Raw genomic sequence first — 27164 nt, 5'->3', positions numbered from 1 at the left:
CCTGCATAATTCACCACTATTCCAATAGGTATCTCCCATCTAAACTGGACCTGTCGATTTTTAAGCTCCTCAGACAAAAAAGCAAAATCTTTTCTTTTTCTAAGAATTTTTGGAGGTATTTCTTTTAAGATTATAATATTTTGATATGCAATTTGGAATCTCTGTTGGTAAAAAGCCTGAATAATTGCATTTCGAAGTGATCTCCTAGAAAAATAAATAACCACATCTCTGGGTAAATTTTTCTGCCTCGCAATCCAAGAATTGACCCTAAATATCTTATCCATCTCTCTTGATAACTCCTCAGGTTTATATCCCAAAATGGGAGCTATAGCTTTTGCCAACTCGTCTTGCAAATCTTCTCGTGGATCCTCCTTTAGTCCTCTTATTCGCAATGCAAATTCCATGTCTCTATATTGTGAGATGGTCACTTCATCCTCTGTTCTATCGATCTTATTTTCAACTTTAACAACTCTGCTTTCTAATTTTTCAGTATTTTCCACAACTTCATCCACCCTGTCATCCAAGCGTTCAATATGTGTAGCCAATCCTTGAAGTGCAAGCAGTATGTCTTCCCTCATCTCTCTATTTTTATTCTCAAGGAGGTCAGCCATCTCCTCCTTCATTTTACTGTCATGGAGATCAGCCATCTCCTCCTTTATTTCTTGTGTTGCTTGCTTTAAAGCATCTTGAATATCTTTAAGCGTAAATGCCGGTGGTGGGGGAGAAGGTGGAGGGGATTTAGGCTTAGCTGTAGATTGCACTGCAGGTTGTGTTACAGGAGAGGAGATTGTACTTTTAGAAACAGAAGAAATTCCCAAACGCTTTGAAGCCATTTTTCTGCTTATGAAAATCCACTTCCCCTTTAACCAAATCAGCAGTTAAAAAAAAAAAGTAAAAACAAAGTCCCAGAAAAAAGAAAATAATATTCTACAAGAATTCTTCCTTTTAGAAAAAAAAGAAACTCTTGAATACACAAAGTACTATACGTTGTTTAAACTTTGTTGCCAAATGTATCTTTTTCTTGACACTGTCCTTTCACACAAAGAAACAGCATTCTGGCGCCATTTTTCCCCTTTAAATGAAATTAAAATATGGAGAAGATTAATTCTCCCCGGGTTAAAGTTTCCAGCACTTGTAATTTTAACTTCTCCTGGTCAGCTCTGTCTGCTTTTAAATTACTCACAAGTCACTTTAAATAGCAGATGTGGATGCGGTGTCTTGCTTCGCTCCTAAGCTCAGAGCAAAGGCGTCCTGGGTATGGAGAAAGCCTCAGGCTCTGAGGGAGCTCTCACCCTCTGACCCGCAAATAATTAAGGGGGTCTAGGGGAGCTCTACCTCTATCCGAGGAAAACTCTCCTCCCCCTCTTCTCCCAAGGGGGAGGTTTTCAAGCCGCGGGACAGCTGATTTTCGCTGTCTCGACGGGCTTTACACAAAATCCCAGGACAGGTGGCCAAAAGAAAGCCATCAGCACGGCATTGCCACCGGAAGTCCGCCATCCAGTTCTATATCACCTCAGATCTGCATTTCCCTGTGGTCTTGGGACTGCCGTGGCTCTGGAGGCATGACCCACAGATCTATTGGTCACAGAATTTGGTCACCTTCCCAAGCTTGCAGTGCGTGGACCACACCCGCCATATCTGTGCCGGCCAGGTGGAGGGTTCCCCAGGGGTTTCCTTGCCTTCCAAACTGACTGAATTTGCTGATGTGTTCAGCAAGACGGAGGTGGATAAATTACCCCCACACAGGCCCTATCACTGCCCCATTGATTTAGTCCCTGACGTGCCTCTCCCAGTGGGGTGTTTGTACTCCATGTCGGACCCCGAGTAGGCTGCATTGCGTGACTTTCTGGATAAGAATTTGGCTTGGAGTTCCATCCGGCCCTCGTCCCTGCCAGTGTCTGCAGCCATGCTCTTCGGCAAAAAGAGGTCTGGCGAATTGCGGCTTTGCTGCGATTATAGAAAATTAAACGCCATCACGGTGCACAATCGTTACCCGCTGTCCCTCATCCCCAAACTCTTGGGCCGACTCCGGGAGGCAAAGATCTTCACAAAACTGGACTTGTGGGGAGCTTACAACCTTGTCTGAATTCGGTCAGGTGATGACTGGAAGACGGAGTTTGGTACTCAATACGGACATTTTGAGTACACGGTGATGCCGTTTGGCCTGACCAATGCCCCCACCGTGTTCCAGCATTTCATGAACGATATTTTCTGGGATTTGTTAGATCAGTTTGTCGTGATCTACTTGGACGACATCCTGATCTACTCCCTGTCACGAGAGGTGCACCATCAACATCTCTGTCAGGTCCTGCAGTGACTCCGAGAACATCGGCTGTATGCCAAATTGGAGAAGTGCCAGTTCTACTGGGTGACTATCGATTTTCTGGGTCACTGCATTTCTCCTTAGGGCATCACCATGGAGCCGAGTAACTTTGAGTCTTTGTAGAGTTGGCAACCCCCACATCGTGTGAAGAATGTTCAGCAACTTCTTGGGTTTGCCAACTATTATCGAGCTTTCATCCCTGGGTTTGCTACCCTGACAGCCCCCCTCACTTGGCTCCTGCAGAAGAAGACTTGGTTTCAGTGGGATGCTCCAGAACAATGGGCTTTCCAGGCTTTGAAGGAAGCCTTCATGAAGGATCCCATCTTGAAGCATCCTGACCCGCAACGGCCATTTGTCGTGGAGGTGGATGCCTCCGACATTGCCATTTGGGCGGTGTTACTCCAAGCAATGAAGTCCGGCGGTACCCTCTTCCCTTGCATGTACCATTCGCGGAAACTGAATCCATCAGAGTGCAACTATACCATCTGGGAGAAGGAGCTGCTGGCCACCAAAGTGGCGTTCGAGGCCTGGAGGCATCATCTGGAGGGTGCGCAGCATCAATTTGAGGTCTGGACAGACCATAAGAATTTGGAAAGCTTGCAGACCACTCAGAAATTGAACCATCATCATATTTGGTGGTCTCTTTTCTTTGCGAGTTTCAATTTCTGAGTCAAGTACATACCCAGCGGTCGCAATCAAAGGGCGGATGCTCTTTCCAGGAAGTCCAAATATTCCCGAGAGGAAGACAAGCTTCTGCCTAGGACAGTGCTTCCCATTGAGTCTTTTGCTGCAGTGTAGGAGCCGATAGATATACGGTCTCAGATTCGCGAGGCACAGCAGCAGGATGTGTGGGTGGCTCAGCAGAAGGAGGTGGTGGGATCACATTCTCCTTGGACGGTCACGGATGGACTCTTATTTTATCATGACCGGCTCTATGTTCCGGGAGGGCCACTCACGGGACTCATTCTCAGCCAGTGTCACGATAACCCGGCGGCAGGGTATTTTGGCCTGTTCAAGACCCTGAACCTGGTCTCCCGTACCTTCTGGTGGGCCCGAGTCCAACATGACATCCAGGCCTATGTCACTTCCTGTATCCCGTGTAGGCAAGCCAAGTCAGTGACAGGGGCCCCGCCCGGATTACTGCAGCCCTTGCCAACACCCAAAAGACCCTGGGGGGCTGTGTCCATGGACTTTCTGATGGATTTACCCCCATCCTCTGGTTTTACGACAGTGTATGTGGTGGTGGACATGCTGACCAAGATGGCGCAATTCATCCCATGTGGTTTACCATCAGCCCGTGCCACTAGTCGTATGTTCATTCAGCAGGTGTTTCAGCTGCACAGCCTCCCTGATAGAGTCGTATCTGATAGAGGGGCCCAGTTTACAGCCCGTTTCTGGCAGGAGTTGATGCATGCGTTGGATGTCAAGATTTGCCTCTCGTCCGCGCATCATCCTCAAACTGATGGGGGGACTGAGAAAGTCATTGGTATTCTAGAATAATATCTGCGCTGCTATGTCAATCAGCAGCAAAACAATTGGGTGGACTATCTGGCCATAGCTGAATTTGCATTCAACAACTCGCAGCACACCTCCACACAGAGGACACTGTTCTTGGCCAATGTGGGATGTCACCCCCAGTTTTTCCCCCTTTCCCCATTAGACTCACCAGAGCCAGCAGCAAATGACTACATGGCAGAGTTACAGGCGATCCATCAATTGGTGTGGCGACAGTTAGAGAAGGCGAAGGCCGATTATAAAAGGTTTGCTGATCCGTCGAGGCGGGATACGCCTCCACTATCGGTGGGAGATTGGGTTTGGCTGTCCACCAGGAGCCTACCGTCAACCAGGCCAGCTAAGAAGTTAGACCACCGATATTTAGGACCGTTCCCAATCGAGGCTGTCATCAATCTGGTTGCTTATCGCTTAACTCTGCCTGCGTGTGCATCTGGTCTTCCATCGGTCTCTGTTGTTCCCCGAGCAACCGGCGTGTCCACTCTACCAAGCAGAACCTCCCACACTGGAACATCATGAAGAAGACAGCGCCCCCGAGTACAAGGTCGCCAGCATCAGGGACTCCCATTGGCTGAAAGGTCGTTTCCAGTACCTGATCGAATGGAAAGGCTACGGACCAGAGGAGTTCACCTGGGAAGACGCGACCACCTTTCATGCTCCTGCTTTGGTGTCTGCCTTTTATGAACAATTCCCATCCCGACCGCATCCGGATCGGCAGACCCGGGGGAAGGGCCCTGTCGTGCGGGATAGTGTTGTGATTCAGTGTCAGCCTGTGGTTCTGGCAGCTGAGTCGGATGATTCTGAAGAGGAGGATGAGGAGTGGTTTGGAGAGCCTTTGGTGTCAGAGGAAGGTTGTGATGCACTGCAGAACTCTCAGCCTGGCCCCTCCCGTCTTGTTCCTCCTTAGACTCTGCTGTGTGAGAATGAGGGATTGGAAGAAGATGATCCACAGCTGGCTCTTTTCAGGGACGCTAGGAGCAGGAGACAATCTAGCAGAACAGAACAGAGGAAAGCAATGAAGCAACTTGGGGGAAGGCAATGAGAAGCCACGCCTTGGGACTGCTGATAAAAGGGGAATGTGTGGGAGGTGCTGGTTGCTGAAGGCAACCGTTTGAAGATCTTCTGCTAGAGTCCTGGTCTGTTATTCTTGTTTAACCCTTATTTAACTTTTTGGTTTAAGTCTTGTTTCAACTTTTTGTTTAACTTTTGTTTGAACTCTTTGTAAATAAATTTGGTTGGGTTTTTTTTCCAGCCTGTTGATTATAAAAAGGGGTTGTCCCTGACATTCAAACAAGGCCAGTCATAGGGTGGATTAGAACAGTATGTATCTTGCTGCACACTTCAAATAATCCGTCTCTTTGCTTGGAGATAGCTCTCTGAGAAGATAATCTCGCGATGCATGCCCACTATGAGAGGTCTCCATCTGGAGAAGCGTTCGAAGCGAGTCAGTTCTAGGAAATTATTAGGAGATAGTTTCTGTATCTCCTTAATCCTCGTTGACAAGCAGATGACCTGAATGTTTATTTTCTTGTTCTGTTTGAGCGGTCTGATGGGTACCTGAGGTCAAATGTTGTTATCTTGATCTGGGTCTAGAAGCTCGTAATGTTCTGGTTTTTCTGATGTCTGGCTCTCTGGATGAGCCAAGAACTCAGGACTCTTAAGCCAGACTGAGTCTGCCAACTTTGATGCAGGAATGACCACGTAGCTTGGTCCGCTGGATTCTGATCTGTTGGCACATATATCCACTGTTTAGGATTTGAAGATCTTCTGATCCTTTCTACTCTATTGCTTACGTAGACGTAGAAGCGTCTGCTTCGGTAATAATAATAATAATAATAATAATAATAATTATTATTATTATTATTATTATTATTATTATTATTATTATTATTATTATTATTATTATTATTATTATTTGATTTCTATACCGCCCTTCTCCCGAAGGATTCAGGGCGGTGTACAGGGCAATAAATACAATAAAAATACAATGTACAAAAGTTAAGAAAGAATTAAATAATGTAGCCCAATTACAATAAAAATTAATAAAATTAATATTAAAATATCCCACACCCATCAGACCAGGCTGGCTTGTTCAAATAAGTAAGTTTTTAGGTCACAGCGGAAGGAGCGAAGGTCAGGAGCCATCCGGAGCTCAACCGGTAAACGGTTCCAAAGGTCTGGCGTGCCCACAGAGAACGCCCTCCCCCTGGGGGTCACCAGTTGAAAATTTTTATTTTTATTATTATTAATTCCCGGCTGGGAACACATTTTGCAGCCTGTGCTCCGGACAAGAAGGCTGGAGTGGTCATTTATCTAAGAAAAGATTTTTCGGCTAGATTAATTGAATCCGATAAACAAGGGAGATATGTTAGTATTGAACTGATGTTACAAGGAAAGAAAGTTCTTCTTATTGGATTATATGCTCCAAATCAACAACAGCAAAAGTTTTTTAAATTTTTACATCAAAGACTAATTGAATTGGATTACAAATCTGTTAGTATGATGGGGGACTGGAATGGAGTTTTGGACTCATTTGAAGATAGGAAGGGATCTTTTAAAAACCCTTCTACTTATTCGAAATTGCCCAAAGCCTTTTTTGATTTGAAGGAGGATTTGGAGCTAAGAGATGTATGGCAGGAAAGGAATATGAAGGACAGAGATTTTACTTTTTTTCGGATAGACACAAATCTTTCTCTAGGATTGATTTTATTTTAATTACTACTGATCTTCTCTCTAGGGTTAAGAACGTTAAGATTTTTCCGAGGACATTGTCGGATCATAGTCCTGTTTGGTTGGAGTTCTTTGCTGAAGATGATAATAGAAGATCCTGGAGATTGAATGAAAATTTATTTACAAATGAGGTGTTTTTGCAGAAATGTAGAGAACATTTGAAAGAATTTTTTCTTATAAATATGCATAAAGGTACATCGATGGGAATGGTTTGGGATGCTAGTAAAGCGTACATGAGAGGGGTCTTGATTTATATGAATAATGCTTATAGGCGTAAGCAAATGCAAAAATGTAAAGATCTTGAGGAAGAGATTAAATCTAAGGAGAAAGATTTTATTTTGAATCCGCTGGATAATAATTTAAGGGCCTCAATACATTTATTGAAAGAACAATTTAGTATGCTAATGGCTGACCAAGTAGCAACTAATTTGTGTTATGCTAAGCATAATGCCTTTTGTAACGCTAATAAGCCTGATAGGTGGCTGGCTTATCAATTAAGGAAGAAACAGAAATTACGTACTATAGATAAAATAGAATATAAAGGAAAAGAAGTCTATCAACAAAAATTGATTAACAGGTGTTTTTTAGATTTTTACTCGAAATTATATTCTAGAGAAAACATACAAGCTTTAGATATAGATAAATATTTACAGGAAGCACATTTTCCTAGACTTTCAAAAGAACAACAACTTGAGATGAACCGCTTAATAACATTACAGGAAATCTCTTTAGCTATTAAACAGTTGAAAGTGGTCAAGGCCCCGGGAACAGATGGATTAACAGCAATTTATTATAAAATGTTGTTGGTTGAAATGATTGAACCTTTAAAGATCTTGTTTAATGAAATTCAGACTGGAGGAGCAGTTCCTCCATCTTGGAGGACAGCCTTTGTATCATTGATTCCAAAGGAGGATCAAGACCTTACTCAACCTAAAAATTATACACCTATATCGCTTTTGAATATAGATTATAAAATCTTTGCCAAAGTATTAGCTAATAGATTAATGCAAGTTTTAAAGCAAATGATTCATAGTGATCAATCGGGATTTATATCTGGAAGGTATATGAAATATAATGTAAGACAAATTGTAAATTTGCTTGAATATTTGGATAAGAACAACCAAGTCCCTGCAGCATTGATATTTTTGGATGCAGAAAAAGCTTTTGATCAATTGAATTGGCAATTTTTATTTAGAGTTGTTGAGGAAATGAATTTTGGAGAAGGATTTTTACATTCTATTAAACTGCACAAATTATAATTAATGGGGGGTTAACAGAGATGTTTAAAATTGAAAAAGGTACAAGACAGGGATGCCCCCTATCACCATTGCTGTTTGTATTAACGTTAGCGATTTTATTAATTAAAATTCGAGAGTCTTCTATGATAAAGGGAATTAAAATAAAACAGAATGATTATAGATTGAGAGCTTTTGCTGATGACTTGGTTGTGACATTATCTCAACCGATACAATCGGTTATAGATTTGATGGAAATTATAACTCAGTATGGTAAGGTTTCAGGGTTTAAGGTAAATAGTAATAAGACTAAGATATTGTCTAAGAATATGTCTATGAGTGAAAGGGAAATGTTAATTAAATTAACAGGTTTTGAAATAGTAAAAATGGTTAAGTATTTAGGAGTGTATATTGCAGCTTCAAATGCAAAATTATATAAGAATAACTATGAAACACTATGGTTGAAGATACAAAAGGATTTAAATAATTGGAAAAAATTACAATTATCTCTATTGGGAAGAATCGCAGCTGTTAAAATGAATGTTCTGCTGAAGTTTCTTTTTTTGTTTCAAATGATACATATACTGAAAAAGGATGCCAACCTTGATGAATGGCAGAAGGGTATTAATAAATTTATCTGGGCAGGGAAGAAACCAAGAGTTAAATTTAAGATTCTGCAAGATGCTAGGGAAAGAGGGGGACTCAAGGCGCCTAACTTGAAATTGTATTATGATGCGGTGGTCATGACATGGGTTAGTGATTGGCTTAACTTAACTAATAAAAGAATACTTCATCTTGAGGGTTGGGATTTGGTATATGGATGGCATGCATATTTGCTTTATGATAAAAAGGTAGACAGGGCTTTTAGAAGTGCCTTGCTGCGTGTCTGGAAAAAGTATTATTATAAGTTAAATTATAAAATACCGATTTGGAGAATTCCCGGACACACGATAGAAGGTGTATCTATGGGAGTGAGTTTGGATATGTTTTCCTATAAGGAATTACTTAGATTGGAAGGGAATAATTGGCAACTCAAATCATTAGATGAGTTAAAACAAGAAAATATAAGTTACTCTTGGTTCCAATATACCCAACTGAAAGCTAGGTGGAAGCTGGATCAGAAGGTTGGCATCACAATTACAGATGAAAACTTAGTAAAACAAATTAGAGATTTAAATCGTGTACATATAAAGAGGATATATAATGTTTTAATTGAATTGGACTCGGAAATGGAATTAGTTAAAGATTGTATGATAAAGTGGGCACAAAACATACAGGAACCAATTCCGTTGGATACTTGGGAGGTAATCTGGGTCAGAAATGTTAAATTTACTCAGGCTCAAAATTTAAGAGAAAATTTTTATAAAATGTTTTATAGATGGCATTTGGATCCCAAAAAGTTGTCTAATATGTATCCTAACCTACAGTCTAAATGCTGGAGATGTGGTAGTTTAGATGCTACTTATTTTCATATGTGGTGGACTTGCAGAAATATAAAAGCTTTTTGGATTAAAATTTGGTGGAACATTCAAAAGATTTTAAAGAGAAAGATAAAGTTTTCTCCACAATTGTTTTTACTGGGTATTGTTGTAGATTGTGATACCAAAGAAATCAATTTGATGTTGAACTTGATAACAGCAGCACGGTTACTGGTGGGACAATATTGGAAGAAGGATAGTTTGCCTACTATAGAAGAATGGGTACTTAAGGTATCGAATCTTGCAGAAATGTCTAAGATTTCTGCTTATTTGAAGGATTATTCGCAAGAAATATATATTTCAGTTTGGAGGAGATGGATAGATTATATTCAGAATAAATATGGGACCAAAGAGTTCCATTTAGCTTATGAGTAGATTTTAGATTTTTATTAACTTTAGTATTAGTATTGATTATATTTTTGTTTAAATTATTATTATTATGTTTTTATGTATCAATGTTAAAGGGGAGTTAAAGCACATTATGAATTTGGTTAATTTTATAATGGATAATTTTACTTAGAATATGATTATTATATTTATGACCCTGTATTCAGCTCTGGGAAGTGGGGGGGAGGGGGGTGGTTCGGGGCGGGTGGGTTTTGGGGATGTTTTGTAAAAAAGTTTTTGTAAAACTCTTTAATAAAAAAAAAGCCATAAACAAAGAAGAAAAGGAGGAAATATACTACCTAAAGCGTTTTCAAAAATGAAAGAAGAATTGTGTATTCAAGACATATGGAGAGAGAGAAATTCAGAAAAACCTCAATATACATTCTATTCAAATAGGCATAAATCATGGTCTAGAATTGATATGATATGGACATCTTTTGACTTGAAAATGATAATACAAGAGGTGGAGATAGAATCTAATGTTTGGGCAGATCACAACCCAATAAAAATGACTTGGGAAGGAACTAAGAAAAAACTGAGATTGTCTCTGAATAAATCTATATTGAAAGAAAAAGAATTTTTACAACTAGCAACAAAGAAAATGGAATTTTTAAAAAAATAAAGAAGAAAGAAGAAACATCACTCCAAAATGTATGGGATACGGCTAAAGCATATTTTAGAGGGTTGGCCATAACTTACACCTCTAAATAGAATAAGGAAAAGAAACAATTACAGTTGAAGCTAAGAGAAGAACTTAAAAAATTAGAACTAGAATTACAAATAGACCCACAAAAGAAAATCATCAAGAAACAAATGGAAATAATAAAGCATAAACTAAACCTGGCTGAGATGGACATAATGGCACAACAGATTAAACAGTCTAAACAGAACTTTTTTGAAAATGCCAATAAGCTGGGGAGATGGCTAGCATATAGACTGAAGAAAGAAAAAGTAAAAAGATTGATAAATAAGCTACAAGACTCAAAAGGAGAATTACAGTGCCACAATGTTGCAATGAGAAAAATCATTAAAGACTACTATGAGGCACTCTATAAGGCAGATGAAGTTCCCAAAGAGAAAATACAGTCGTACTTAAAAGAATTAGACTTGCCAAAAATCCCAGAGAATATCAGAAATATATTAAATGGGAAAATATCAATGATGGAGATTACTGAAGCCATAAAAAGACAAAAGAAAGATAAGACTCCGGGGCCAGATGGACTTCCTGCAGAATTTTACGTAACATTACAAGATGTATTAGGTCCAAGGTTGAAAGAACTGTGCAATGAAATCTTTTGGTAGACTAAAATACCAAAGTCGTGGACTGAAGCTAATATCACTTTGATACCTAAAGAAGATACCGATCTGACAGATATAAAAAAACTATAGACCAATATCATTATTAAATGTGGACTATAAAATTTTTGCTTCGATAATGGCAGAAGGAATTAAGAAATTCCTGACTGAATTCATACATACAGGCTTTCTACCTAAAAGACAGATAAAAAATAACTTACAGGTGAAACTCGAAAAATTAGAATATTGTGCAAAAGTTCATTTATTTCAGTAATGCAACTTAAAAGGGGAAACTAATATATGAGATAGACTCATTACATGCAAAGCAAGATAGTTCAAGCCGTGATTTGTCATAATTGTGATGATTATGGCTTACAGCTCATGAAAACCCCAAATCCACAATCTCAGAAAATTAGAATATTGTGAAAAGGTGCAATATTCTGGGCTCAAAGTGTCCCACTCTAATCAGCTAATTAAGCCATAACACCTGCAAAGGCTTCCTGAGCCTTTAAATGGTCTCTCAGTCTGGTTCAGTAGGAATCACAATCATGGGGAAGACTGCTGACCTGACAGTTGTGCAGAAAACTATCATTGACACCCTCCATAAGGAGGGAAAGCCTCAAAAGGTAATTGCAAAAGAAGTTGGATGTTCCCCAGGTGCTGTATCAAAGCACATTAATAGAAAGTTATGTGGAAGGGAAAAGTGTGGAAGAAAAAGGTGCACAAGCAGCAGGGATGACCGCAGCCTGGAGAGGATTGTCAGGAAAAGGCCATTCAAAGGTGTTGGGGACTTTCACAACAAGTGGACTGAGGCTGGAGTCAGTGCATCAAGAGCCACCACACACAGACGGATCCTGGACATGGGCTTCAAATGTCGTATTCCTCTTGTCAAGCCGCTCCTGAACAATGAACAACGTCAGAAGCGTCTTCCCTGGGCTAAAGAAAAACAGACCTGGTCTGTTGCTCCGTGGTCCAAAGTCCTCTTTTCTGATGAGAGCAACCTTTGCATCTCATTTGGAAACCAAGGACCCAGAGTCTGTAGGAAGAATGGAGAGGCACACACTGCAAGATGCTTGAAGTCCAGTGTGAAGTTTCCAGTCTGTGTTGATTTGGGGAGCCATGTCATGTGCTGGTGTTGGTCCACTGTGCTTCATTAAGTCCAGGGTCAACGCAGCCGTCTACCAGAAGATTTTGGAGCACTTCATGCTTCCTTCCGCAGATGAGCTTTATGGGGATGCTGACTTCATTTTCCAGCAGGACTTGGCACCTGCCCACACTGCCAAAAGCACCAAAACCTGGTTCAATGACCGTGGGATTACTGTGCTTGATTGGCCAGCAAACTCGCCTGACCTGAACCCCATAGAGAATCTATGGGGCATTGCCAAGAGAAAGATGAGAGACATGAGACCGAACAATGCAGAAGAGCTGAAGGCCGCTATTGAAGCATCCTGGTCTTCCATACCACCTCAGCAGTGCCACAGGCTGATAGCTTCCATGCCAGGCCGCATTGAGGCAGTAATTGCTGCAAAAGGGGCCCAAACCAAGTACTGAGTACATATGCATGCTTATACTTTTCAGAGGTCCGATATTGTTCCATGTACACTCCTTTTTTTATTGATTGCATGTAATATTCTACTTTTCTGAGATTGTGGATTTGGGGTTTTCATGAGCTGTACGCCATAATCATCACAATTATGACAAATCACGGCTTGAACTATCTTGCTTTGCATGTAATGAGTCTATCTCATATATTAGTTTCCCCTTTTAAGTTGCATTACTGAAATAAATGAACCTTTGTACGATATTCTAATTTTTTGAGTTTCACCTGTATGTATTGACTAATTGATACTGTTTATGATTACCATTTAGCATATATATTATAGCTATTTACTGTTATATTAATTAGCGTTAATTGAACATATGTACCCGGACAATAGTCTGTTTGCTAAAGCTTAAAAATGTTATTGGGGGGCAACCTCAATGTTGTTCCCAACCCCGTTCCTACCCCAATCCCGATCCTAACACCATCCCAAGTCCTGAACCTTACCCTGGTTATATCCCCTTCCTAACCCTATAAAATTCAATAAAAACTCTTATTTTAAAAAAATTGTTTTGCTCTTTTTATTTGCTGTGCCAATTTTTCTGAGTCCAACAAATTTAGTTTGTGTTTTATTGTTTCCATTTCTCTTTTCAGAATCTTCTTTTGCGGATTCATTTGCAGTTGATTCTAATTTTCCAAATTTTTCTTTTAATAGTACATACTGCTGTCTTTTCTGTTTTTCTTTACCATGTATGTTATAGCGATACCTCTAAAGTATGCTTTGGCTGTGTCCCATACATTTTGTAATGTTGTGTCTTCTTTATTTTCTTTGAAGAAAAATTCCATTTCTTTTTTTGCTAATTCTACAAGTTCTCTTTCTTTTAATATGGATTGGTTCAAAGTCCATCTTGGGGTTTTTTTGTATTCCTCTCCACATCACTTTTAAATGATTATGGTCTGCCCATGTACCTGGTTCTATCTCAATTTCCTGCATATTAGTTCACATGTCATCCAAATCATATCGATTCTGGGCCAAGATTTTTCACTGTTTGAATAAAATGTATATTGTAGTTTCCCTGGATTAATTTCCTTCCAAACATCTTGTACTCCAATTTCTTCTATCATATTGAAAAGTCTTAGGTAGTGTTCTGTACCAGCCTACTACCGGCCCTGCAGAAAAGGCAGGGACAACCCCTTTACAAGAAGGCAAGAGGCTGGAACTAAGCCTGCCAAATTTATGGACACAAAAGCAAACAGAGCAAAACAAAACACGAACCATGAAACAGGAGCTATTCAAACGGTTGCCTTTAGCAAACCAGCCCTCCCACACATTCCCCTTTTAAACAGTTCAAGGCGTGGCTTCTCTCTGCCTCCTTCCGAGGTGCCCCATTGCCTTCCTCTGTTTACTCCTGCTTGACTGCCTCCTGCGTCGAGCATCCTTGAACAGGGCCAGCTGTGGGTCATCTTCATCCACGCTGTCAGGCTCACACAGCTGGGTCTGCATCATAACCAGATGGGAGGGGCCTGGCTGAGGGCTCTGCGGAGCCTCAAGGCTATCCTCAGCAAGCTCTCCAACACCCCCCTCCTCCTCCTCTGAATCATCCAACCCAACTGCCGAACCCACAGGCTGACCCTGAATCACAACAGTTAGTCTTCTTCCAGTTTTTCCTATCTTACTGCTTTTATACAGTAATCTATTGTCCCATCTACTATCGCATTGAAGTCTCCTACCAAACAAATGTTTTGGTACTCCATTTCTATTATTTTTCTATGGAGACTTTGATAAAAGTCTTCCTGATTATTTGGTGCATAAATTGCTACTAAAAATATTTGTTTTTGATATAAGTATATTTCTACCATCACAATTCTTCCTTCTTCATCTGAATAAATCATTTTAGACTCTATTGTCTCTTTAATATGTACAGCAACTCCTCTTTTTTCTGTTGTGCTGATGCATGATAAAGTTTCTCAATTTTTGGATATTCCAACAGCTTATAGTATTGTTCTGTTATATGTGTCTCTTGCAGGCAAATTATATCTCTATTTAATTTCTGTAGTTTTCTAAAAAAATTGTTTCTTTTTGATGGGGAGTTTAGTCCATTTATATTCACTGAAAAAAATCTGTTTTCTTTCTCCTGTCAAACACCCACGTCTACGCCGAAGAATGCAAGCCTGAAGAACGACGACGTAGCACGGTTGACTGCAAGAAAACCTTTACTCTCAGGATATCCATGCAAATACAAAGTCAGCGTTGGGAGCCACTCGCCCCAACGCGCCTTTTATCCCATGCCTGTAACCAGGCAGCAGCCCCACCCATGAGCCCCACCCCTCTCCCCCGCAAACCAGCATCCGCCTGGCCTGCGTAAATACCCCACCCCTCTACTCCGGCGACCCACGCCCAGCTCCTCCCACCAGCGCCGAGATCCCCAGCGTGTAAGCCCTGCTTCCCCTCTACATTCCCAGGCGTGCCCCCCCCACCGCCGCAACACCCTGCGCCATAACCATGCCCCCCTGACAACCCCCAAAGCCCGGACACAGCTGCACAGCACCCCGCGTTGCCGCCGGCTCGTGGATTGTGACGCGCGCCTCCAACACAGCTGTCAGGCCACCGCTAGCTCCGTGAAGCCCCGCGAAGCCTGCGCATCCACCGGCAGCTGTTCCTGGCCGCTGCTCAGCTGCTCGGGCCGTGCGACCGCCGGCGGCTGTTTCTTGCCGCCTCCCAGCCGACGGAGTCGCGCGACCACCGGCAACTGTCTCCAGTCGTCTCCCAGCCATCCCTGCCGGCACAAGTGCTCTGTGGCCGTTCGTGGCCGCCTCCGTCCGCCTCCTGGCCGTGGGCGCGGCCGCGGGTCCGGCGTTCGCCCGCCGAACAGCTGATGGGCGTGGGCGTGGCTGGGCTGTCTCCGGTGCTGGGCGGGTTCCGCCGGCTGTGCTCCCCACGGCTGCCTCCATCCACCCCTCAGCAATTGGCGTGGCTGCGGGTCCGGCGTTCGCCTGCCGAACAGCTGATGGGCGCGGGCGCGGCTGGGCCTTCTCTGGTGCTGGGCGGGTGCTGCCGGTTGTGCTCCCCTGGTTCCCACTGTGTTGTCGAGCCCGTAGGGCTTGACAGTCGGCCCCTCCTACCAAGGCTCCTCCTGGAAGGCAAGACACAGGGGTTAAACATGCACCAAGGAGAGCGGTCGTTTCCCCCCGACCCCCATCCGAGGGTTTATTAGGGTGCTTTTGGTGAAAAGCCCTAATCAACCGAGGGGCCTGGACGTTCAACCCCACCACCCAGGACGCCTCTGTAGCCGGATACCCCTTCCATAGCACCAGGTACTGCAGCCGCCCCCTCCGCACCCTGGCATCCAGAATCTCCTGTACTTCGTACTGCCCACCCCTCACAGGCCCTGGGCCCACTGCCCCTCCCCTGACAGGAACGGGGGCTGGTTTCAATAGGCTCTCATGGAATACGGGGTGCACTCTGCCAAGGAACATGGGCAGTCTGAGGCGCACTGTGACCGGGTTGATGATGCGGGTAACCTGAAAGGGGCCTATGTATTTAGGGCCCAGTTTCTTGCTGGGTATTTGCAGCTGCAGGTATTTCGTCGACAGGTACACCCAATCCCCAACCCCTGGCATGTAGAACGGCTGGCGCTTCTTATCGGCTTGGGCCTTTGCAATGCTGGCCTGTTTATCCAGTGCTTCCTTGGTTGCTGCTCACGCCTTCCTGATTTGCAGCATCCACTCCTGGGGTCGGCAAGGGGAGGTCGCTCCCTGGTCGCACTCGGGGACGGGAGGAAAGGCGTAGCCCGACACCACTGTGTATGGTGGGAGGCCGGTGCTGCTGTGTATAGCGTTGTTGTGGGCGACCTCCGCGAACGCCAGCAGGTCCGCCCAATCCGACTGCTGGTACGACACGTAGCTGCGCAAATATTGTTCCACTGCGGCGTTGGCCCGTTCGGCGGCACCGTTAGTGCAGGGATGGTACCCTGAGCTCAACCCCTGGGACGATCCTATAAACCGGAGGAACTCATGCCAAAACCTGGCAGTGAACTGCACCCCCCGGTCCGAGATAATGTGCCTAGGTGCCCCGTGTAAGCGATAAACGTGTGTTATAAACAGCCAGGCCAGGCGCCGGGCCGAAGGCAGGCCTTTCAGCGGAACGAAATGAGCCTGTTTAGAGAAAAGGTCAACCACGGTCCAGATGACAGTGTACCCCCGGCTCTCTGGCAGGTCCACGATGAAGTCCATCCCTATGTCCTGCCACGGATGGCTGGGGTCCGCCACTGCCTGCAAAAGTCCCACTGGTTTCCCGGGTTGGGGTTTGGCCATAGCGCACGTGGGGCATCGCCGGACATAATCCTCGACCTGTCGCCTCATGCCAGGCCACCAGAACTGGCGTCGAGCGAGGTGCAGGGTCTTTAAGAACCCGAGGTGTCCGGCCTGCTTGGCGTCATGGCATCTATAAAGCACAACCTCACGCAGGGCCTGCAGGACGTATATCCTGCTTCCGTACCATGCCAGGTCATCCCGTCGAGTCAGGAATCGCGGGTGCTGCTGTAACCAGCTATCCCCCACAAGAGCCGCCTTCGACACTGTACGAGGTCATCAACGACCTTGGTCTGTACGGCCCGCACCGCCTCTGGGCCAGGAGGAGGGATAAGGGCCTGTACCACCTCCTCCCGCTGGTTGTCATATTGCGGAAGGCGTGAGAGGGCATCTGCCAGGAGGTTTTTCCCCCCTGGAACGTATTTCAAGGTAAACCTGAACCGCTTAAACTACAGGGCCCACCTCACATGTTTAGGGGCCAATTTCTGTGGTGACTGTAGAGCTTCTAAGTTTCTGTGGTCCGTCCACACCTCGAAGGGCTTCTCCGCCCCCTCCAGGAGGTGCCGCTACGTTTCCAACGCCCATCGAACAGCGTAGGCCTCCTTTTCCCAGATAGCCCAGGCGCGTTCGGTGGTCGATAGTTTTTTTGACGCGTAGGCACAAGGTTGCAACGCGCCTTTGCTGTTGCGTTGTAAAAGGACAGCCCCAACCGCCACGTCACTAGCATCCGCTTGCACGACGTACGCCGCTGATGGGTCAGGATGTAAAAGCACGGGTTCTCGGGTGAACAGATCTTTCAGAGTTTCAAACGCCCGCTGACATTCTGTGGTCCACGCTACACGCAACCCCGGTCGTGGTTTCACCGCCAATTTCTTGGTTTTCAGTAGGTCTGTCAGCAGAAGAGCTACTGCAGTGAATGATGGTATGAACTGACGATAAAAGTTGGCAAACCCCAGGAAGCTCTGTAACTGTCGTCTGGTTCCGGGGGCTTGCCATTGCAGTATAGCCTCCACCTTCTTTGGGTCCATTGCGATCCCAGCCGCCGAGTCCCGATAGCCCAGGTAATCTAAACGAGAAGCGTGGAACTCGCATTTCGACAGTTTCACGTAAAGCCGTGCGTCAAGAAGCTTCCGTAGGACCTGCCGTACGAGGGTAACGTGTTGGTACATCGTTTCCGTGTAAATCAGTATGTCATCAAGGTACACGAGCACCCCCCTGTACAGGTGTTCATGCAGAACCTGGTTTATCAGTTGCATGAACACGGCGGGGGCCCCCTGGAGTCCAAACGGCATCACACGAAACTGGTAACTGACAAGAGGGCAGTTAAATGCCATTTTCCACTCATCTCCCCTCTTGATACGCACCCGATAATAAGCTTCACGTAGGTCTAAACGGGTGAACACCTTCCCTTTGGCCAGGTGGGACAACATGTCCTTCATTAAGGGCAATGGGTACAAATGCTCAACACACACTGCGTTGACCCCCCGATAGTCCACACAAAGACGCAGCCCCCCGTCCTTCTTCTCCCTAAAGAGAACAGGTGCTGCCATCCGCGAACGAGCGGGTTGTATGAACCCCCGTGCAAGGTTTTTGTCAATGTAGTTCCGGAGTTCTGACATCTCCCGCGGTGCCATGGCATACATCCTGGGCTTAGGCAGCTTGACCCCCGGCTGCAACTCGATCGCGCAGTCTGTGGCCCGATGGGGAGACAGGAGATCACATTCCTGCTCACTGGAAACTTCGAGGAATTCGGCGTATTCCGTTGGCACTTGTACCTCTGTCCCAGCTCTGCAGTTCTCCTCTGCCCTCCCTGGCGGGCTGGGCGTCCCCAGATGTTCGTGGTCAGGGGGCTGGGGCCCAATCCCGAGGCGCAGGTGCCAACAACCCCCCTCCCACCAGATGGTCGGGCCCCACCTGTCCAGCCATGCAAGTCCTAGGATCACCTCCTCAGTCATGGAGGGCACCACGATGAACCGCAACCGTTCCCAGTGCTCCCCCATGTCCAGCCGCGTGAGTTCTGTGACGTGTGTGATGGGCACCCCCCCCAGTAGAGACCCATCCACCTGCTGGAAATGTATCGGGTGCTTCAGCCGCACCACCCCAACACCCAGTTTGGCCACCACCTTCCGGCTAATGAGACACCTCATGCTACCAGAGTCGATCAGAGCTCTGAACCCCATCGCCTCCCCTGTGGCGGGGTTTGTCAACGTAACCGGGACTGTGAATGGGCTAACCGGAGCACTTACCATGGGGTCCTCCTCTGGTCTATCGCCACGCTCGTAGACCTCCACGTCCACGTCGATTGCGCTGTCTCCCTCCATCAGGCCGCTTCCCCCTGGTGTTGATTCCACAGCCTGACGAGAAGCCCGAGAACGCTCCACAAAGCGCCCGGGGGTTGCGCCCCTTGCTGGGGTTGCTGCTGCGACCACCCGAGATGCGGGTATAGGGCAGGTGGCCACGCGGTGCCCTGGCTGATCGCACAGGAAGCAACGGGGAGCGGACCGTGGTGGTTGAACGGTGGGGCCTGGCGACGGTGGCGTTGGCTTCTGAACCTGGCCCTGCGATCTCGATGGGACCTGTCGGGGGTCCCCTGTGGCCCGCACGCGGCGTTGGCAAACCTGCAAGCCAACGTCCAGCTCGATCGCAACCCGCAGCCACTCTTGGAGCCTGGGAGGGGTCCCGCGTACGATGCAGGCCCTTAGGAGATATTTGTCCAACCCGGCCCGGAAATGGTGGATCAGTATCCTCTCTGGCCACGAACTGAGCCTGCCGGCCACTCCTCTAAAGTCCTGCATGTACGCCGTAGCCGGACGGCCGTTCTGCCGCAGGCCTATGATCTCAGCCTCCGCCCGTTGTATGTGCGTCACGTCCTCGAACCGTACGCGCAAGGCCTCAAGGAAAAGACCGACGTCGCCCAACTCACGGGCACGGTCGCCATAGAGGTTCGCCACCCATGCTGCTGCCTCCCCTTGTAACGCCGTGGTGACGGCCATCACCATTGCCCACTGGGACGCGTACATAGGACCATACCTGTCCAGATGATGGATGGCTTGTCCAAGGAACAGGGCCAAACGATCAGGGTTGCCATCGAAGGTCACGGGCAGTGGCGGTGGTCCCCAGGCTGCAAGCCCTCCCCATGGCCCTGCCGGGCCTCCTGGTCCCTGTGCAATTACTGGTTGAGGCCACCCCAGCGCCCCTGCCGGTACAGCACCGCCAGGCCGTGTGCCACCAGGCCCCGCGAGCCCCAGGTCGGGAGCAGCCGCCGGGCCCGGCGGTGGACGACCAGGGGCCTGCGGGGTGCCAGGGCCCTGTGGAGCCCGGAAGCGGGGGCTCGCCAAATGGAACCGGGTCTGGCTCCTGCGCTCCGGGTCGGTCCTGGCTTGTGTCCATCTGCCGGTCTCCAGGTCAGTGTCAGTGGGAGTCCAAGGCCGAGGCTCTCCAAAATGGTCTCTCAAGACATCCATGGTATAGCTGCCCGGTGCCGTGGTGTAACTCCACTCCTCTCCTCCCTCGTCGGTGGCACGGCGCTCCCTCCATTCCCACAGAGACCCCTTCTGCCTTGATGGTTGGTCCCGTCCAGTCACCGTCTGGCTCAGGACTGGGCTGAGCCACCATTCCCCAGGCTTCTCCTGGACAGCTGTCTCCGGGGCCTCGGCGCCCTTTGGTACCAGACAAGGGTCCCGGACCTTGGGCCGGACCACCGGTGGAGCCTCTCCCAATTCCCCCACCTCAAGGGGCACAGCAACCCCAGCTGGCTCTTCCCCTCCTGCCACAGGCACACCACCTTGAGTCCCCTCAGCCATGTTGGCACGTTGGAGGCAGAAGCACAATAACGAGGGGCGCTGTGATGAGGAATGCTGACTTACTGTCAAACACCCACATCTACGCCGAAGAATGCAAGCCTGAAGAACGACGACGTAGCACGGTTGACTGCAAGAAAACCTTTACTCTCAGGATATACATGCAAATACAAAGTCAGCGTTGGGAGCCACTCGCCCCAACGTGCCTTTTATCCCATGCCTGTAACCAGGCAGCAGCCCCACCCATGAGCCCCACCCCTCTCCCCCGCAAACCAGCATCCGCCTGGCCTGCGTAAATACCCCACCCCTCTACTCTGGCGACCCACGCCCAGCTTTTCCCACCAGCGCCAATATCCCCAGCGTGTAAGCCCTGCTTCCCCTCTACATTCCCAGGCGTGCCCCCCCCCACCGCCACAACACCCTGCGCCATAACCATGCCCCCCTGACAGCCCCCAAAGCCCGGACACAGCTGCACAGCACCCCGCGTTGCCGCCGGCTCGTGGATTGTGACGCGCGCCTCCAACACAGCTGTCAGGCCGCCGCTAGCTCCGTGAAGCCCTGCGAAGCCTGCGCATCCACCGGCAGCTGTTCCTGGCCGCTGCTCAGCTGCTCGGGCCATGCGACCGCCGGCGGCTGTTTCTTGCCGCCTCCCAGCCGACGGAGTCGCACGACCACCGGCAGCCGTCTCCAGTCGTCTCCCAGCCATCCCTGCCGGCACGAGTGCTCTGTGGCCGTTCGTGGCCGCCTCCGTCCACCTCCCGGCCATGGGCGCAGCCGCGGGTCCGGCGTTCGCCCGCCAAACAGCTGATGGGCGCGGGCGTGGCTGGGCTGTCTCCGGTGCTGGGCGGGTTCCGCCGGCTGTGCTCCCCACGGCTGCCTCCATCCACCCCTCAGCAATTGGCATGGCCGTGGGTCCGGCGTTCGCCCGCCGAACAGCTGATGGGCTCGGGCACGGCTGGGCCTTCTCTGGTGCTGGGCGGGTGCTGCCGGTTGTGCTCCCCTGATTCCCAGTGTGTTGTCGAGCCCGTAGGGCTGGACATCTCCATTTCAGTTATTTATATTTAGGTCTAGTCGCTCTCGTGGTCCTCTGTTCTCTGGCAGTTCCTTCACTCTCTTGCTCAAATTTCTCTTTCTGTTCTCCTGTTTGTACAGTTGCTTCTTCCATTGTTTCCTCCGTTTGTTTCTGTTCCTCTTTCTCCTCTTGTCTATGTTGGACTGCTTCATCTAAGAATCCTCGGTTTCTTTGTATTATTCCAATTGATTAAAATCCCTTCTGGCATTAATCATGTAAAATTTATGCCTTTCACAACCAGCTTTGTAGTTAAGAAATGATATTGTCTTCGGGTATCTCTTACTCTCTTAGGTATCTGCTTTAAGACAATTTCTTTGTTTTTTTATTGTAGTGGCTCATCTCTGACTTTTCTCAGTATTTGATCTCTTGTTTTCTTTATGAATCTCACATGCACTTCCATGGGTAGTTTCTATTTCCTTGCATAGCTCGAATTCATTTGAAATATTTCATCTATCTCCATTTGCATCTCTGCTCTGTCTGCTTTCAAAGCCTCTGCCAGGAGCTCAATGATCATGACTGCTATATTTTCTTCTCTTTCTTCAGGGATATTTTGAAATCTTAAGTAGTGTTCTGCTTTCTCCATTTCTAGGATCGCCACCATCCCTTCTAGCTTTTGGTTTGCTTGTTCTAATTTTTCATTTTCTTGCAATAGTATTTCCATTTTTTTATCAATATCATTTGATTTATTTTCCATTTTCTGAATTCTTTGTTCATTTTTGACAATCATTTGATGATGAACTTCAAATTGTGTCTTTATATCCAAAATTTCTTGGCTTAGTTTATCAAAATTACTTTTTGTCTCTTCATGATTTTTTTGCATTGATTCTTGAATCAATTTTAATGTAAGTTGCATCTCATTTTGAGCAGTGCTTATTTTTTCACAGTACAACATTGTTTCGATAGATCCCTGGGTTGTTGGACTAGGTGCAGAGGGTGCAGAGGAAGTCTTTTTCATGAGTCTGGCGATGTTTGATGTACTCATTCTTCCAGCCAACTATCTTAGGCTTAAATCCAAACTGTAAAAGGAGCCAACTACTTTAGGCTAAATCCAATATTTCAGGGAGAGAAGGAAAAAAGACAAACAACAACAACAACAATAAAAAGAAGAAAAAACAAACAAAAAACCAAAATACAGCCAGCAAAAAGACAAAAGAAAAAAAGCCAACTATCTTAGGCTTAAATCCAAACTGTGAAAGGAGCCAACTACTTTAGGCTAAATCCAACATCTCATAGAGAGAAAAAAAATACAGCCAGCAAAAAGAAAAAAAAGAAAAAAGCCAACTATCTTAGGCTAAAATCCAACCAAAAAGAATGAGCCCACTACTTTAGGCCAAATCTAACTCCTCCAGTCAGGTTTCAGATGTAAAACATTTGTTTCAGGCCCCGTCCGACGAGTCACCAAAAGAATGAAACCGGAACGGGAGCTGGTTCTCCTAAGCCACGTTTATTAGCCACATAAACAGTTGCTCGAAGACTAACGAAGTCAGCGTTGACTTTACAGCACAGTCAACGCTGTTAAGTAACCGGCAAAGCCGACACCCACCACCACACCCTTAATTGCACCACCACGCCCCCACCCTACTTAATCACCGCCTCCCAAGGTTCCCTCCTTTTGGCTCCCGTCCCACCACCATTGCAGCCGGTAAGCTACCCCCCAGCCCAAACCACCCTCCTTTCCCCCCGAGCTCCGCCTATGCTCTTCTTTCCCCTCGCCTCCCCAGACCGCCGCGAGTTGTGCCCTGAACCCCTCCCCGGCCCACCGGTAGTCTCTGCCACCCCCTGGACCACCCTGGCACCCGTTCCTGTTCTGCTGCTCGGGCGCTGGGCAGCCACCGGCCGCTCCGTCGTACGGCCCCTTCCCGGCCTCCTGATTAGTCCCAGAGGCTGCTGGGCAGTGGCGACGTCCCCGTCCTCGGCGGCCGCACTCCTTCCCGGCTTGTCGGCAGCTTCCGGGGGCCGGCTGGCTGGTCCGCGGCCTCCCCAGCTGACAGACGGGCCACCGCTGCGCCGTTCCCTCAGCTGCTCCCTCCCCCGAACCGTCGGAATGGCGTGGGCGCGGCCGGCCGTTTCCGGAGCCCGGCAGCTCAGCGGAGAGGCGAGGAAGCCGGCGAACGTCTCTGGAGGCCGGTAGGTCGCTCCGTAGCGGGTGGGCGGTTGCTGGGGTGCTGAGGGGGACCGTACGCTGTCCCGGCCCTCCAGGAGACCACAGGCGCCGGCGGGAGGTTTCGGGGCCTGGCGGGTTGCTCCGTGGGCGTCGGCGGTGGGCTTCGGGGCCTGGCGGGGTGCTCCACGGGAGCCGGTGGTCTGGTGGGATGCCCCGCGGCCCGTCCGAATGTCGGGCGTGCCAGGCCCAACATGCCGCCCCCCCTACCAAGGGTCCTCCTGCAGACGTAGAGAACAAGGTTATAGAATCATTCACTTTGCATACACCCCCGTGTCCCCTACCCCCCGGCCTGCTAGGGTGGGCTCGGTGGAATGCCCGGACCAAACGTGGAGCATGGACGTCTTCCCGCGACACCCACGTTGCCTCCTCCACCGGGTACCCCTTCCACCGAAGGAGATACTGTAGGGCGCCCCTCCGCACCCTGGAGTCCAACACCTCCTGCACCTCATACTGGTCAGCGTGAACCGGTCCGGGACCCCCCTCCCCCGCCGCTGCAGTAGCCGCTGGAGCAGGTTTCAGCAGGCTACTGTGGAACACCGGGTGGACCTTACCCAAGAACTTAGGCAACCGCAGCCGCACCGTCACCGGGTTTACCACCTGCACCACCCGGAACGGCCCGAGGTATTTGGGTCCCAGCTTGCGGCACGGGACCTGTAACCGTAAGTACTTGGTGGACAAATAAACCAGGTCCCCCACCCGCGGTGTAACAAAGGGTTTCCGTTTCTTGTCCGCCTGTGCTTTGGTCGCCATGGCGGACCGATCCAATGCTTCCTTCACCGCCCCCCAGGCAGCCGTGATTTGACGCATCCAGTCAAGCGGTGAGCACGGAGATCCCTCCTCCTGGAGACATTCAGCGAAGGGAACAAACTCGTGACCGGTGACCACCCGATATGGAGAGAAGCCAGTACTACTATGGACTGCATTATTGTACGCCACTTCAGCAAGCGCTAACAGGTCTACCCAGTCCGTCTGCCGAAAGGAAACATAGCTCCGTAGATAGCGTTCAACAGCAGCGTTGGCTCGTTCTGCGGCCCCGTTGGTGCTGGGGTGATAGGCTGTACTCAGTCCCTGGGACGAGCCGATATGACGCAGGAACTCTCTCCAAAACCGGGCCGTGAATTGCACCCCTCTATCTGAAATCACACGCCGCGGCACTCCATGCAGTCGGTATACTTGCGTGAGAAACAGCCAAGCTAGTCGACGAGCTGATGGTAACCCCTTACATGGAACAAAGTGTGCCTGTTTGGAAAACAGGTCGACTACTGTCCAGATAACGGTGTGACCCTTACTCTCTGGGAGGTCCACAACGAAGTCCATGGCGATGTCCTGCCATGGCCGAGTCGGGTCAGCTACCTGCTGCAACAGCCCCAAAGGCTTCCCAACTTGGGGTTTTGTAGTGGCACAGACATGGCAACGCCGTACATACTGCTCGATGTCACTCTTCATGCAGGGCCACCAGAATTGACGACGTGCTAGATGTAAGGTTTCCACAAACCCGAAATGTCCCGCCTGTTTGGTGTCGTGACACCCATGCAGAACGCGTGGCCGCACGGTTTCAGACACATACAATCGTGTTCCATGCCACGCTAGACCGTCCCGCATAGTTAATAGTCCCGCATTACTCCGTAACCAGGCGTCCGCCTGCAAGGTCCTTTGGATGGCCTGGTTCAAATTCTCTTCCGACACCTGTCTAGCACTCTCTGAACCAACCCCCTCCTTCGCCAGTGTCGGGATGAGTGCCTGCACCACCTCCTCCCTCTTGCTGTCAAACTGTGGCATGCGGGACAGGGCATCCGCCAGAAAGTTCCGCCCCCCCGGCACATACTTCAGCACAAACCGGAAGCGACGGAAGTATAAGGCCCACTGGACATGCTTAGGCGACAGGCGGCGAGGGGTTTGTAGGGCTTCCAGGTTTTTATGGTCCGTCCATAGTTCAAATGGACGGGAGGCCCCTTCCAAAAGATGCCGCCAGGTCTCCAAAGCCCAACGGACCGCAAAAGCCTCCTTCTCCCACACCGCCCAGGCCCGTTCAGTGGGAGTCAGTTTCTTAGAGGCATAAGCACACGGCTGCAGGACCCCGGCACTGCTCCGCTGAAGGAGGACGGCCCCAAGAGCGACATCGCTCGCATCCGCCTGTACAACATAAGCCAGTTCGGGGTCGGGGTGTCTCAAAACGGGCTCTTTAGCGAAAAGGGACTTCAGTTCCTCGAACGCCCGCTGACACGCTGTGGACCACTCCAATTTAAGCCCCGGACGCGGGCGTGTCTTTAATTGTCGTGTGCGCAGAAGATCTGTTAACGGCAGGGCGATGGCCGCAAAACGTGGGATGAACTGTCTGTAGAAGTTGGCAAAGCCAAGGAAACTTTGCAACTGTCGACGAGTCCGCGGAGCCTGCCACTGTTGAATGGCATGTACCTTTCTAGGATCCATCTCCACTCCTGCCGCCAATATACGATACCCAAGGTAGTCCAGCTGGGCCTTGTGGAACTCACACTTGGACAGTTTAACATAGAGCTGTGCTTCCAGCAGTCTTGTCAAAACCTGGCGCACAAGGATTACATGCTCCTCCAAGGTGTCCGAGTAAATCAGGATGTCGTCTAAGTACACCAAAACACCCCGATACAGGAACTCATGCAGGACCTGATTGATCAATTGCATGAATACAGCGGGAGCTCCCTGTAGGCCAAATGGCATCACTCGGAACTGGAAACTACCAAGGGGACAATTAAACGCAGTCTTCCACTCGTCCCCGGCTTTGACCCTCACCCGGTAATAGGCTTCCCTCAGGTCCAACTTGGTGAATACCCGGCCTGTTGCCAAATGGGCCAGCATGTCCTTCATCAAAGGAAGGGGATAGAGGTGCTCCACGCACACCGCATTAACTCCCCGGTAGTCCACACACAAGCGCAAGCCCCCATCCTTCTTCTCACGAAAAAGTACTGGCGCCGCCACCCGAGATCATGCTGGTTGGATAAACCCTCTCTCCAAGTTCTTATCTATGTACCGCCGTAACTCCTGCATCTCCTTCGGGGACATGGCGTACATACGGGGCTTAGGCAATCTGGCCCCAGGTTCGAACTCAATGGCACAATCCGTCGGCCGGTGGGGTGGTAACGAATTGCACTCCCGCTCATCGAAGACGTCCATTAAATCGGAGTAAACCCGGGGTACACGCACCTTCGAGTCATCCTTGACCCCGCAAACCTTCTCCCGCGTCCCCGTGTCCCCCGGCCCCAGAAAGGAATGGTGGAGAGGGGGCTCGGGGCCCAGACCCACCCGAAGATGACGACAACCCCCCTCCCACCAAATCGTGGGG

Source organism: Vipera ursinii, assembly GCF_947247035.1.
Source record: "Vipera ursinii genome assembly, chromosome: W".
In the NCBI taxonomy this organism is placed as follows: domain Eukaryota; kingdom Metazoa; phylum Chordata; class Lepidosauria; order Squamata; family Viperidae; genus Vipera; species Vipera ursinii.
Note: the sequence above shows the minus strand (reverse complement) of the source record.